The sequence below is a fragment of the Oryx dammah genome, unplaced genomic scaffold (genome assembly GCF_014754425.2).
Source record: "Oryx dammah isolate SB20612 unplaced genomic scaffold, SCBI_Odam_1.1 HiC_scaffold_22, whole genome shotgun sequence".
In the NCBI taxonomy this organism is placed as follows: domain Eukaryota; kingdom Metazoa; phylum Chordata; class Mammalia; order Artiodactyla; family Bovidae; genus Oryx; species Oryx dammah.
Genome location: NW_024070206.1, coordinates 35455738 through 35471349, shown reverse-complemented (window position 1 = coordinate 35471349; position 15612 = coordinate 35455738).

Genomic DNA, 15612 nt, shown 5'->3' with positions numbered 1-15612 from the left:
TCAGGCACTCTATCAGATCTAATCCCTTGAATTTATTTATCACTTCCACTGTAAATCATAAGGGATTTGATTTAGTTCATACATGAATGGTTTAGTGGTTTTCCCTACTTTCTTCAATTTTAGTCTGAATTTGGCAATAAGGAGTTTATAATCTGAGCCACAGTCAGCTCCCAGTCTTGTTTTTGCTGACTGTATACAGCTTCTTCATCTTCGGCTGCAAAGAGTATAATCAGTCTGATTTCAATATTGATCATCTGGTGATGTCCAAGTGTAGAGTGTCTTCTTGTGTTGTTGGAAGAGGGTGTTTGCTATGACCAGTGTGTTCTCTTGGCAAAACTCTATTAGCCTTTGCCTTGCCTCATTCTGTATTCCAAGGCCAAATTTGCCTGTTACTCCAGGTGTTTCTTGACTTCCTACTTTTGCATTCCAGTCCCCTAGAATGAAAAGGACATCTTTTTTTAGTTTAGTTCTAGAAGGTCTTGTTGGTCTTCATAGAACTGTTCAACTTCAGCTTCTTCAGAATTACTGGTCAGGCATAGACTTGGATTACCGTGATATTGAATGGTTTGCCTTGGAAACAAACAGAGATCATTCTGTCATTTTTGAGATTGCATCCAAGTACTGCACTTTGGACTGTTTTGCTATGAGGGCTACTCCATTTCTTCTAAGGGATTCTTGCCCTTAGTAGTGGATATAATGGTCATCTGAGTTAAATTCACCATTCCAGTTATTCTAGTTCACTGATTGCTAAAATGTCAATGTTCACTCTTGCCATCTCCTGTTAGACCACTTCCAATTTGCCTTGATTCATGGACCTAACATTCCAGGTTCCTATGCAATATTGCTCTTTACAGCATCGGACTTTACCTCCATCACCAGCCACATCAACAACTGGATGTTGTTTTTGCTTTGGCTTCATCTTTTCGTTCTTTCTGAAGTTATTTCTCCACTGATCTCCAGTAACATATTGGGCACCTACTGACCTGGGTGTTCATCTTTCAGTGTCCTATCTTTTTACCTTTTCATACTGTTCATGGGGTTCTCAAGGCAAAAATACTGAAGTGATTTGCCATTTCCTTCTCCAGTGGACCACATTTTGTCAGAACCCTCCACCATTGACTCCTCCATCTTGGTTGGCCCTACATGACATGGCTCATAATTTCATTGATTAAACAAGGTTGTGGTCCATGTGATCAGTTTGGTTAGTTTTCTGATTGTGGTTTTCATTCTGTCTGCCCTCTGATAATAAGGATAAGAGGCTTATGGAATCTTCCTGATCAGAGAGACTGACTGAGGGGTAAACTGGGTCTTGTTCTGATGGGTGGGGCCATGCTCAGTAAATCTTTAATCTAATTTTCTGTTGTTGGTGGGGCTGTGTTCCCCCTCTGTTGTTTGACCTGAGGCCAAACTATGGTGGAGGTAGTGAAGATAATGGTGACTTCCTTCAAAAGGTCCCATACCTGCTGTAGCAGGCCAAAAAAAAAAAAAAGCACTGACAAAAACAAAAACAAAAGCATGCATTTGGAGATACTCTGAGTACTAAAGATCCTTTCCAGTGAGTTGTCAAATATGATACTCTTCTATCAGAATTCTCATGGAGCAATTGTCATTTTCCAAAGTTCCTCAAAATACCATCTTCAAAGAGGAGTCCCTTAAGTTTACACACTTTGCTTTTGTCTACTTAGTTCTGATATCATTCTAGGGGTGCATTGTGATGTAGGCTTTATTCTTTCTCTTTAATGATTTAAAAGGTACAAGTCTTTCAAATGCTTAAGAGACTTTATTTTTAAAGGATGGAAAAAAGTATGTTTATGTTAGTGTACATCATTTAAGTAAGCACTGAGCCCTATACAGAACAATATTTGTGTATATTAGACTTTTGGTTTACATGACACTTTTCAAATTCCCCAGATTGGCCAGTTTACTTGTCTACACATTCTCATAATGCTCTATCCTCTTTTCTCTTTAGGAGAATAGCATTAGAATTGATTAATTGCTCTTTAGATTTTCACTGTTAGTGAGCAAGCAGTGAATCTTGCTCATCACCATGTCCATAAGTTTATCAAGGTATCTATAGTAGACATTTAATAATATCTAATATTTCTTGAATGAAGGAATAGATGTTAGTAGAATGTGCCCAAAGTGTGTGTGTGCATGCGTGCATGTATGGCAGAGAGAGAGAAGGAGATGAAGTTGGAATTGGAAGCAAAAGCTGATCATCTGGGCTTTAGAGATAAGGATAGGCCTACATGTAGTTTGCCTGACTTCCCTCTAGAATTTCTTTGAGGACTTTTGGGTCCCTAATTCTGCTGTTTCTTTGGGTACTTCAAAGAATTTAGAGGTGCTATAGGAATTTTAATCTTTTGAAGAAAGTATCAATACTTGTCATTTGTGAAAGCTGGGAAAATTATTAGCTCAAGGTTGTTCACTTGGAACTGAACATTAGATCTTATGATGTTCCTTTCAGTTACATAATGTTTTTGAAAAGCGGGGCTGGGTGGGTGGGGTTGGTCAATATTTGCCATATAAAGAACAAGGGGCTACTTGAGATGTTCAATCTGGTTCCCAAGAGTTGGAAGTTGCACAATGCCCAGCAGGTAAGTAAGGAATTACAGTTATTTAAGAATGAAATAACACTGTTGCTTTTTTCTTTCAATTTATGTGTATTATCTTTTCAGTAGTCAACTAAGTTGTTAAGGAGAGAAATACTTATTAATTTGTTGCATACCACAACTTAACAAATGGAACACTTAGGTATTTCTTTTGGGTTAAGAGTACTGTTAAGAAATTGGTGAGACACTAAAGGTCCCAGGTTTGGGAACCTTTGCTCAAGGGTGAAAAATGGAAAACTGGAGAAGGAGCCTAGGATGAGAAGATTGTTTTTTGAAGGTTAGATACTGCCAGTATTACAGTTTAGTTCCTGAACACTGGTCTACAATTGAAGGTCAGGATAGATAATTAAACAGAGACCTTCAATTCAAGTCTAGGTGAACAATTTAATTATATTATTGTTTAATAGATTGCTACATGAGACTCAGTTTTATTTCCTCATAGACCAGAAAACCTTCCCGATTAATTTTTTTTCATTACTCATGGATCAAATATGATAGAACTTAGAAATATCACAGGCAAATATAAAATAATATCTAAACTTTTCCTTAGAATATAAGATAATACCTTATTTTTATCCTTCTTTGTAAGACTGCTGCAAAATTCTAAAGCAATGATTGGCAGTACTGTTTCACTGAATCTGACCTGTAGGCTTTTTCAGCTTTCTGTTAGTCAAATTAACAAAATTAGTATAGAAGTGGAATATGTCATGATGACTTTGGGCACCAGTCAAAACTGAGATTTTGTTTTGTTCTTACTTTACACAGCTAATTAACAATCTAACTTGACAACAGATTTTTCTCATAGTGATTTTTAGAAAAGACCTTGGTTCAAGAGACTTTGGAAAACAATATAATTCTGAATTTTAGATTCATATTTTAATAAAAATGTTGTTTAGTAACCTAATCTTTTTTCATAAAAGATTTTAGAGATCTTTCTAAAAGCACCAACAATGTATATAGGAAGTGTCTGCAATATTTGCTGCTTGTGACATACATAGAAAATACTTCCAGGGTCTCCATATTAATATTGTGCTTTTCTCTGTTTGAAAAGAAAAAGAATATGAATGACTTGGCAGTCAATAAGAAGGCAGTATTTTCCCTTGGTGAATATCTCATCTTTTTTCTTTAGCCTTGCAAAGTGCTTTTGTCCTTTATTTGCCACTAATGCTTATGATAAAAAATTAAATTACTGTTCATCCTTTCAATATGTTTTCCTCAGAGGATCTCTGCTGAAGAACAAACATTTAAAAGAGGATGCAGAAGTCTTAGTTTTATACACAGCCCTGCTGTATTATTCATTGAAATGCATTTTTAATGTTAGAGAAAGAAAAGTAAAATATATGTTAATTTCTAAGGTGAGACAGGCAGTGATCGAGGGAATGATTAAATTCACAGAGGCTGGAGATGTGAGCATGATAATAGAATAAGAATGCTTCTCTCTTGGAATCCTGGGGTTTTTCTGTGTATCTTGCAAGGTTTGTTTGAATCAAAGTCTCGAGACCTAATCGGCAATAGCTAACAAGCCTCAGACTCTCCATGTTTTCAGTTAAGCAAAACGTCACTAGAGCAATATTATTAAAAACAAAAACAAGACAAACAAAACAAAAAAGGAAGCCGTGATTGTCCACATAACTGATGAGATTGTGTGCTGTATGCTCTGTAAAATTTCCCAGCTTTTATTTATCCATTAATTTTACATTCCTTAATGAAATTTCTATTCTTGTTATTCATAAATAAGCCAATTATTTTTCCTGAATCAGTGAAAAGATGTACATGATCATTCTTTTGACTTTTAAAAGCTGATACTTTTTTAAAAGAACAACAAATGAAATGTGCTTTATTTGGTTTCTGAATTGTCATGGCTAATGGTTTTCTTGGTATTGTACTCTCTTGGAATTTAACAATTTATCTTCAATCCAAAAGAATTGCAGCATCTGGTAAGGAATCGATTTACAAACTTCTCGCAATGTAAGAGAGCAGATTAAACTTTATGGACTCTGTTCTTCAAGTTCCCATAAGCTTCTCTGCTCCTTAGAAAGGGATGGGCAGTGTTGTTTGATGTGAACAAGTGATAGTGAAAGCCCAGGAGTCATAGGATATTTTCTCAAATTCTCCAAAGACATAGTCAATTTGTTGTCATCAGAAAACACATATTTAGAATTTAAAGAGGATGAATGTTTTTGTGGGAGGGAAAAAAAGAACCTGATGTGGGGAGAACTGTCTATTCTTGGTTGTCTGCCAAATACCAAGTAGTAATTGAGTCAGTAGTTTAAAAGAAAAAGAGGGGTATTTTCCATTTTCTTTTGTTGAGTACAGATGGACAAAAGCAGAACCATACAGTTAGGAAAACTTGTATGAGGTATGGGTTGATATTTCAAAATCAATTTTGAAATTTAATTTTTGAACCTGTGAACTCAAAACAATATGCTTTATTATATACACTTAATCTCAATATAGAACATCTTACATAATTAACTTTTTAATGCAATCACTCTATATTAATATTTCCCCTTTCTATCTCTTTCATATATATTAATGTAAAACTGGAGATGCCAACTGTTTAGGGCAAATGTAGTTTTATTTCAGTGGTCTAACAACATATAAAAAAGAAAATGCCTACTTCTAAAGTATTACATTGATTTTATTCTAGACATGTAGTGTCTTAATTTCATTTTACTCGTTTTATAATGACTATCACCATAGCAACTAGGCAGATTTCATCAAAATATGTAGCTAGATACCTACAATGATTCATATACAGCAATACTGAACAAGTGATAATGAAACAAAAATTATCAGTCACAATCAAAGACTAACGAAATCAATCACCCCCAAATATGTTTTGTCTTATTTGTTTTTCTTTGTCCTCTTCTGTTCTATTTCCAAGACTCTTCATTAGTTTTCATTACAGAAACATGGGATTCTAGGAGTAAAATTTCTATTAAAAAATATTACTATTGCTACCTGAGTGTTCTAATTAAATTTGAGAGGAGTATGCTTTCTATAGAACAGAAGTCGTTAATGTGCCTTAGTCCACCCCAAGTTTTCAGTATAGTCCCAATGTGTCTGTATCTACCAAGGAAAAATGTATAGAAGTGTGAATTATGTCTCTGAAAGGAAAGGTGGTATCTTCTCCTAGAACCTTGTGAACCTACCACTGTGTGTAACCCTGTCATTGACTTAAAAATCCTAAAGCTCATCTCTTTTATCTTTAAAATGGAGTTTCTGCAGCAATTAATTAAAGCACTATGTGTATCTTCAAGCACAAAGGCTGACAGGTAAAAATTGCTGGAAGATGTTAACTATGATAATGATTGTGTTAATGGTGGAGTAATAATACTTCCCCTATACATGTATCTTTCTCCTTTTCCATCTCTAATCATGTTTATTCATATTACCTGCTAGAATTAAAGTTAAGTTTTTGAAGCCTTTACTTTCAAATATATTTATCAGGTCAACTTAAAAAAAAAATAGGTCCCTGCTTTCTGTCAATCATGGTATGAAGCCATATGAGCTATGTTTCAGTGTCAGCATCTAATCACATTTCAATCTTCTACCTACTTGGAAAAATACTCAAATGTGCAAAAATTAACTATTTTTTGTCTATAAAACATGTATTATTTACAATTACAGGATATTAATTAGAAACTCTCAGTAGTATTTTCTTGAAAAAAACGTATTTTTCCCTATAATTTTACTGGACTCTGGCCAGACATTATAATGTTTTCTTTTCTTTAGCATAACCAAGGACCATGAGTCTCAGACTCAAACACTGAGCTCAAATCAGTAGGAAGAGAAAATTGTATTTACTGACTATAAGCCTTTTATAATTACTGCATCCAGTGTGAAACATCAGAATAGAGTCACTTGAAATTTTCTTCTAGGATCTCCTGTCAGGCGGATGCATAGGCCTGATCTTGAGGTCAAATCTGAGATCTGTGCTAGTTAACTCTTCTCAAAGGACCTTATCCTTTGATTCAGTAAATGAAACATATGCACATGCTAAGAAGATACCAAAAGAGACAAATGACAGAGGTCTGGAGGTGGATGCAAAATTCACCACCCCAACCCAAGAAATTAACTAAATAGCATCCAATCTTTACTGTGTACAATGTAGTGATTATATTTAATAGTTATATATTTGAAAATTATTATGATCTTAAATGTTCTCACTACAAAAAAAAATGGTAATTATGTGATACATTGTTAGCTAAGGCTATAGTGGTAACTATTTAGTAATTATAAATGTACCAAATCAACATGTTGTAAACTTTAAACTTACATCATGTTATATGTTAATTATATCTCATTAATGCTGGGAGAAATAGCATTCAGTATTGTACATAGATCATGTGCTGAACATAGTACTAGACACTTAAAGGCATCCTTTATTTAGGTATGACATTTGAGAGTAGAAAATATTATCTTTGAAGCTCAGAGAGGATGAATATCTTGTTCACTACTAGGGCTGACATTTAACCTGGGTCTTGTGTACTCCAAAGCTCCATACTCAACCACTGCAATGCTGTTTTAGAGGAAACGAGATCTTAACCCTCAAGCAATTAATTGGCGGAGAAATTTGTTTCTTTATCTTACCAGCTAGCATTAGACCTTTTTGTTTGGAAACACTTTGCATTCTTAGGCTAGATGGGGCCAGGGTGGCATGAATGTTGTCAGATACCAAATCATCATATGTAGGAGAAGGAAGCTATATTTATAATGGGTAGAAGATTAGCAATTTGTAGTTTTTGGTCCAAAATGGAAGAGAAGAGAAAAATACAAAGTGACAAAAAAGAGAAGAGCAAAAGAGGTGCTTATAAAATGAAAAAATGCTGGAATGATGGAGATTAATAAGCGTTGGGGAGGTGAGTAGGCTAAAGGACAATTAAAAATGTTGGTTCATGTTTCCTTAAAGGTTATTTGTCTTGCTATGATATAAAACACTCCTCCATCTCCCCTGGTGAAATTTTCTATACTTATGAAAAATTCCAGGAGTGGATCTTGGGATCATTTCAAAGTTTCTTCTCAGTTTTATATCCGGAGAAGCATAGTGAAGCCTAGAAATAGCATATACAGAAGCAGAAGCCTGTAGGCAAAGCAGACCATGAAAATGTGTCTGAGACATCTACAGATCTCTTTGGATGTTAATAAGACCTGGTACTGAAAAAAATTCGTCAAGTAGACCTAGCTCACAAAGGTGATGTGCTGACATCGGTGTGACATTTTAAAGTATTGAGTGGCTATTTATTTCAAGGGCAGAACCAAAGTAAGGGTTCCTGCACATACCTTTCCTTCTTAGATGTCCACATAGAGCAAAGACTTATTAACCACACTTTTCTGGAACACAGCTCTCAGAGGTCAGCTCTCAGATAGTCAAGATCAATCTTCTTTAAGAAGATTGTAGCTTACAACTATAGCCGACGATTTTGACACTCCCCACCTTAGTGTCCTTTTATGATTCAACAACTGTCTGCTGAATAATGTCTCAAATTTTCCTTCTGAAACTTATGTATTGTAAATCTGATCCCCCTCCACTTCTCCACTTTATTTGCTCATTATCCTTTTTTTTATTTGATTGAAATCAGAAAGAAGTTTTAATTCCTTTTAGTGTTTTTCTCATTTGACTAAATTACAGTAGAATAGCAAAACATATTTTAATGGAATGAATAATTATATCCTTTTTCTCAAAATAGTTTTCTAAGACAATTTAAATTTTCTTAAAATTAACCTATGTTTTCATCATAGTGTTTTTGATTCTACACTCTTGAGAATGGATTTTGTGGATAATATTTTAAACTGAGATAATATTTTTGTGTCTAACCAAGTACTGCTTTTCTCTTCCAACTTTGACAATGAGGGAAATAATGTTTATTGTTTAAAGATTCATCATATTTTAAAATAAAATTTGGTGGAAAAGAATCACTTCTGCTAGAATGATGGTTGGCTTCTTTCCCTGTGACTCAGCGGTGAAGAATCCGCCTGCAACACAGGAGCCACAGGAGATGTGGGTTGGATCTCAATTCTTTGATGCTCAGCTTTCTTTATAGTCCAACTCTCACATCCATACATGACTATAGGAAAAACCATAGCCTCGACTAGACGGACTTTTGCTGACAAAGTAATGTCTCTGCTTTTCAATATGCTGTCTAGGTTGGTCATAACTTTCCTTCCAAGGAGTAAATGTCTTTTAATTTCATGGCTGCAATCACCATCTGCAACTGCAGATTTTGGAGCCCCCCAAAAATAAAGTCTGACACTGCTTCCACTGTTTCCCCATCTATTTCCCATGAAGTGATGGGACCAGATGCCATGATCTTCGTTTTCTGAATGTTGAGCTTTAAGCCAACTTTTTCACTCTCTTCCTTCACTTTCATCGAGAGGCGTTTTAGTTCCTCTTCGCTTTCTGCCATAAGGGTGGTGTCATCTGCATATCTGAGGTGATTGATATTTCTCCCAGCAATCTTGATTCCAGCTTGTGCTTCTTCCAGCCCAGCATTTCTCATGATGTACTCTGCATATAAGTTAAATAAGCAGGGTGACAATATACAGCCTTGATGTATTCCTTTTCCTATTTGGAATCAGTCTGTTTTTCCATGTCCAGTTCTAACTGTTGCTTCCTGACCTGCATATAGGTTTCTCAAGAGGCAGTTCAGGTGGTCTGGTATTCCCATCTCTTTCAGAATTGTCCACCGTTTATTGTGATCCACACAGTCAAAGGCTTTGGCATAGTCAAGAAAGCAGAAATAGATGTTTTCCGGAACTCTCTTGCTTTTTCCATGATCCAGCAGATGTTGGCCATTTGCTCTCTGGTTCCTCTGCCTTTTCTAAAACCAGCTTGAACATCTGGAATTTCACGGTTCATATATTGCTGAAGCTTGGCTTGGAGAATTTTGAGCATTACTTTACTAGCACGTGAGATGAGTGCAATTGTGTGGTAATTTGAGCATTCTTTGGCATTGCATTTCTTGGGATTGGAATGAAAACTGACCTTTTCCAGTCCTGTGGCCACTGCTGAGTTTTCCAAATTTGCTGGCATATTGAGTGCAGCACTTTCACAGCATCATCTTTCAGGATTTGAAACAGCTTAACTGGAATTCCATCACCTCCACTAGCTTTGTTCATAGTGATGCTTCCTAAGGCCCACTTGACTTCACATTCCAGGATGTCTGGCTCTAGGTGAGTGATCACACCATCTTGGTTATCTGGGTCATGAAGATCTTTTTTGTATAGTTCTTCTGTGTATTCTTGCCACCTTTTCTTAATATCTTCTACTTCTGTTAGGTCCATACCATTTCTGTCCTTTATTGAGCCCATCTTTGCATGAAATGTCCCCTTGGTATCTCTAATTTTCTTGAAGAGATCTCTAGTCTTTCTCATTCTATTGTTTTCCTCTGTTTCTTTGCACTGAACGCTGAGGAAGGCTTTCTTATCTCTCCTTGCTATTCTTTGGAACTGCTTTATAGTATGTAGAGACAGTTTACTATCTGATTTCAACCTCAAGAGTGAAAAGAATACATTTCAAAAATAATTTGTTTGAGATTTGGGAAAGTCCTGAGTCATTTGATAGATTAAGAGCATGGTTCCATCAAAGTAATATATTATTGATCAGGTATTTTTATTGCATCCTGTCCCCCTATGAAACAGCTCATAAGTAACTATAAAATATAAATAATTTTTTCTTTGTCTTTTTTCCTTCTCAAATTGCTCATATTATCTATGTGTGACCCCATGCCAGGTAGAGACCATACTAGCATTTGATGACAAACATGGAATTTTAAGTGATAATCCTCAATTTCTAGTTCATAACTTTTTTTTTTTAGCAGTTTGTCTTTCAATTTCTTTTTGATATTTCACTAAATTAAAATTTTTGAATGCTATAAGAAAAATTAAATTCTAGTTCTAGATGTCACTTATTTCTAAGAAATATATAAAATGACTTTATGTCTCAATAAATATAGAAGAAGATGATTTTATGAAGACTCAAGAATGAGAAAAACCAAAAAACAAAGGAATGAATATTTTCTCATGTTTCCACCAACATCGTTACCCAGTCCCCGAATGCCATTCACTTCTTCAGGTTCTACAGCAGATAAGTGACCAACTTGATAAGCTTGAGGGGTTTGATGATTGTTACATGGAATCATCCCCTTCACTGGCTCATCTAAAATGTCCACCTCCAAGGTACTTTCTAGTTAAGGCACTGTTTACATTAAGTAACAATTAAAATATACATTATAGTGTTATAGAATTCACCTGTCAATGCAGGAGGCGCAAGAGATGCAAGTTCAGTCCCTGGCTCTGGAAGATCCCCTGGAGGAGGAAATCACAACCCACTCCAGTATTCTTACCTGGAAAATCCCATGGGCAGAGGAGCCTGGCAGGCTACAGTCCATGAGGCTGCAAAGAGTTGGCAACTGAGCATGCACACACAGGAAAGATAGTACATGCACAAGCTGTCATTTGAATTTGTACAAGGAGGGTGTTACTCAGTTTTTTTCATTATGTTTCTACAGTTCATGCTGGAAGCAGTGACTCCTCAGCACTTTTCTCCTTCCATGTCATCTGGCTGCTTGGCCAAGTCACAATTTTTTTTCTCTGGAATAAGAGAAATGAAATATAATCATATGGCCATGCTGTTTTTCAAGCATAAAGTTGTAGCTTTTTTTTTCTTCTGTGTTTCTTTTTTATTCTGCTCAGATTTGTATATGCAGGATTTCCTGGCTGGATGCCAGTCCTATCACAGGTTAAAGATTTTATCTAAATTATTTTTTTAGGTATTAAAGAGAGAATTGGTAAGATGTTCCTCCAGATCAAAGGAGGAATACACTTATAGATTAGGGATATCAAGATGAATATGCAAATGAAGGAAAAACTGATGTTTTCCACAGTGGGTAAAAAAATCAGTTAAACCTCTATTGGATATAATTTACATAGCTACAAATTATTTTGCATTCCTATTTTTAAATTTTTTGTTGCAATATCATTGATTTACAATGTATTAGTTTCAAGTGTACAGCAAAATGAATAAGTTATATACATATATCCACTCTGTTTTTTTTTTCAGATTCTTTTCTCATATAGGTCATTACAGAGTATTGAGAAGAGCTCCCTGTGGTATACAGTAGGTCCTTATTATCTATTTTATGTAGAGTAGTATGTATGTATCAATCCCAATCTCCAAGCTCATCCCTCCCTTCCATCCCCTGGTAACCATACATTTGTCCTACATCTGTGACTCTACTTCTGTTGTGTAAATAAGTTCACTTGTACTCCTTTTTTTTTTTAGGCTCAATGTATAAGTGATATTATATGACATTTGTCTTTCTGTGTCTGATTTATTGCACTCAGTATGACAGTCTCTAAGTCTATTCATGTTCCTGCAAATGGCATTATTTTGTTCTTCTTTATGGCTGAGAAGTATTCCATTGTGTTTATGTACCACATCTTTATCCATTCCTCTGTTGATGGACATTTAGGTTGCTTCCATGTCCTGGCTATTGATACAGCCACTATAGAAAACAGTATGGAGTTTCCTTAAAAAACTGAAAATAGAATTACCATATGATCCAGCAATCCTACTTCTGGGCACATAACCAGAGAAAACCATAGTTTAAAAAGATACATGCAGCCCAATGTACATTGCAGTATTATTTACAAGATTGTGCTCAGTTGCTAAGTCATGTCTGACTCTTTGCAACCCCAAGGACTGTAGCCTGCAAGGCTCCTCTGTCCATTGGATTTTCTAGGCATGAATACTGGAGTGGATAACCATTTCTTTGCCATAATGAATTGACTTTCCTTCCTTCCTTTTGTTCATTGAGTTTCTCTGTTCCCCGAATTATCTCTGTATCCTTTAGGACCTCTTTTCCTTTCATCTTTGTTTCTTCCTTTGATTTGTAAGAGTTCTTCAAATGTCTAATGGTTCTCATTTGGTCGTTCATAATAATAATGAAGGAGTAAGAAGGCGGCTTGAGTTTGTATTTACATGGATACAAATTTTGGATGGCAAAATACTGCTTAACTCATGAAGAATGGATATTTCACTGAAGGCTCAGCCAATGCCTGAATCTAGAATGTTCTTCCACTACACCCACACAAAAAGCACAGAGAGTTTTGTGCACATTTGTCTCTCCATTAAAAGCTTAGCTCTTGGCCTTTCCATGTGCCAGAGTACCTTCAATTAATATCTGATTTTTAGCACACCTCTTACTTTTTTCCTCTGTTCCATTTGAGTGAATGAGTCTGGTGTCATTCTGGGTTTTTTAAAGCAGATTCTTCTCCTCCATTATTGTCAGCCTCTCTGAACAGACACCAAATATTCATCATATGTTACTGAGGACCTGTCATGTGCTAGGCACTGCTCTTGGTACTGGGAGATGCACCATGAACATCAATAAGCAGACAGACAAAAATTGCTACCTCGTGGAACTTACATCCTTCTTGGGGAAACATGTCTTCTACTTTTCATGAGGCCCAGTATTTTTTAATCTGATTATTGGCCACTTGAATTTCCTTTTTTTAAATTGCTTATTCATACTCCTTGTGCATTTTTCCATTGGGATGTTTTCTTTTGTTATTAGTTTGTAAGAGATTAGTGCATTTTGGAGACACTGGCCTTTTGTGTCATGCATTTTGTAAATTAGATCAACAATGAGGTATTGTGATTATCTTTTCAAATTTAGAAAAACTACAAAGAGTAATACAATCTAATGCTAGTAATGATGCAAGGAAATGAATACCATCTTACATTGTTACTGATGCAGCATTTTAAAAAGTAACTCAGAAATTTCTATTTAAATTTAAAAGCCAGATACCACTGATTAGCAATCACATTTCAAAAGAAAAACACCAGCAGATTAAGATATTGTGAATTGAAGACATTTTTAAAGCAGGAGCACAAGGCAATATAAAAAGGATGATGACTGATGTTCCTGCTGAAGTTATTTGTGTTGCTCTTATACAACTTGCATTCTATGTCGTCTTCTATAATTGTCAATAAGCTATACTGTGTTCAAGAATATATTGGATTCGGAGGCTATCTAAAAAATTTCTTCTAGGTTTCACCTCTGGAAGCACCTAGCTCACAGGTATAGAAATAATACTTAACCTCCATCAGTGTGCAAAGGAATTAAAAAACTGTGGTATATCATGGAAAAAAACTGTAGTATATCATGGAAAAAAACTGTAGTATATCATGGAATTAAATACTGCATAATTGAAATAATGAGATTGGTCTAAACATATTTACATGATATCAGCAATGCCTAATTAAGTGAAAAAAGGTGCAGATAATATTTATTATATAATCCCATTTATAAACAAATAGATGAACTTGTTTATTTGAGCATATAGAAAATTATAGAGGGATTCACAGCAGATTGTTAACCTAATAGGTGTGAAATAGAAAAAAAGAATATAGGAGAATGTTTAAATTATGCTTTGTGAATATTTAGGTTTCAACTTTTTATTTATATAAACATGTGCTCTTTTAAAAATAGCTAAAGAAAATTTTTATAAAGGGTAAAACAAAGTATATTGTAATTCCTGACTAAGAATTCTGAATCAGAATCTTTGGGATACAAGTCTTAAACTTTTAACTTTTAAAATGCTCCTTATGTAATTCTAATGTACACTTCAGTGTCATACCCAGTCACTTAAAGAAAATCAATAACTAGGAAAATAAAAACATTTAAATTAATGTATCTAGATAAAGGCTAATCCATGTATACACAGATAACATGAATTTCAGATATGAATACAACTTGGCTTGGTTCTCATAAGCAAGGCTATCACAGACAAGACAAAGTGTAGTACTAACAGAGGTGAATGTGGTTGTGTGTCTGGATCAGAATCCCGGCATAAAACTGACCCCCAAGAAGCTGTGCTGTGCTCAATTGTGTCCAACTTTTTTTTTTTTTTTAGATTTATTAAAATTTTTTAAAATTTAAATTTATTTATTTTAATTAGAGGCTAATTACTTTACAATATTGTATCAGTTTTGCCATACATCAACATGAATCCGCCACGGGTGTACACATGTTCTGGACTATAGCCCGCCAGACTCCTCTGTCGGTGGGATTCTCAGGCAAGAATACTGGAATGGGTTGCTGTGCCCTCCTCCAGGGGATCTTCCAGATCCAGGGATTGAACTCGTTTAGTCTCTTATTCTCCTGCATTGGCAGGTGGGTTCTTTACCACTAGTACCACCTGGGATGCCCAACTGTTGCCTTCATTCCTCCACTATTGTGAATGAATGGAAAAAGATACAGCTGTGGGTCATCTTTCATGAAGCTCCAAATTTACTTAAAAAGGGATGGTTAGTGAGTTTGGGATAGACATGCACACATTGCTGTATTTAAAATGAGCAACCAACAAGAATGGGAGCTGACTGTGGCTCAGATCATGAAATCCTTATTGCCAAATTCAGACTTAAATTGAAGAAAGTGGGGAAAACCACTAGACCATTCAGGTATGACCTAAATCAAATCCCTTATGATTATACAGTGGAAGTAAGAAATAGATTTAGGGACTAGATCTGATAGATAGAGTGCCTGATAAACTATGGATGGAGATTCGTGACATTGTACAGGAGATAGGGATCAAGACCATCCCCATGGAAAAGAAATGAAGAAAGCAAAATGGCTGTCTGAGGAGACCTTACAAATAGCTGTGAAAAGAAGAGAAGTGAAAAGCAAAGGAGAAAACGAAAGATATAAGCATCTGAATGCAGAGTTCCAGAGAATAGCAAGAAGAGATAAGAAAGCCTTCCTCAGCGATCAGTGCAAAGAAATAGAGGAAAAGAACAGAATGGGAAAGACTAGAGATCTCTTCAAGAAAATCAGAGATACTAAGGGAATATTTCATGCAAAGAAGGGCTCACTAAAGGACAGAAATGGTATGGACCTAACAGAAGCTGAAGATATTAAGAAGAGATGGCAAGAACACAGAACTGTACAAAAAAGATCTTCACGACCCAGATAATCATGATGGTGTGATCACT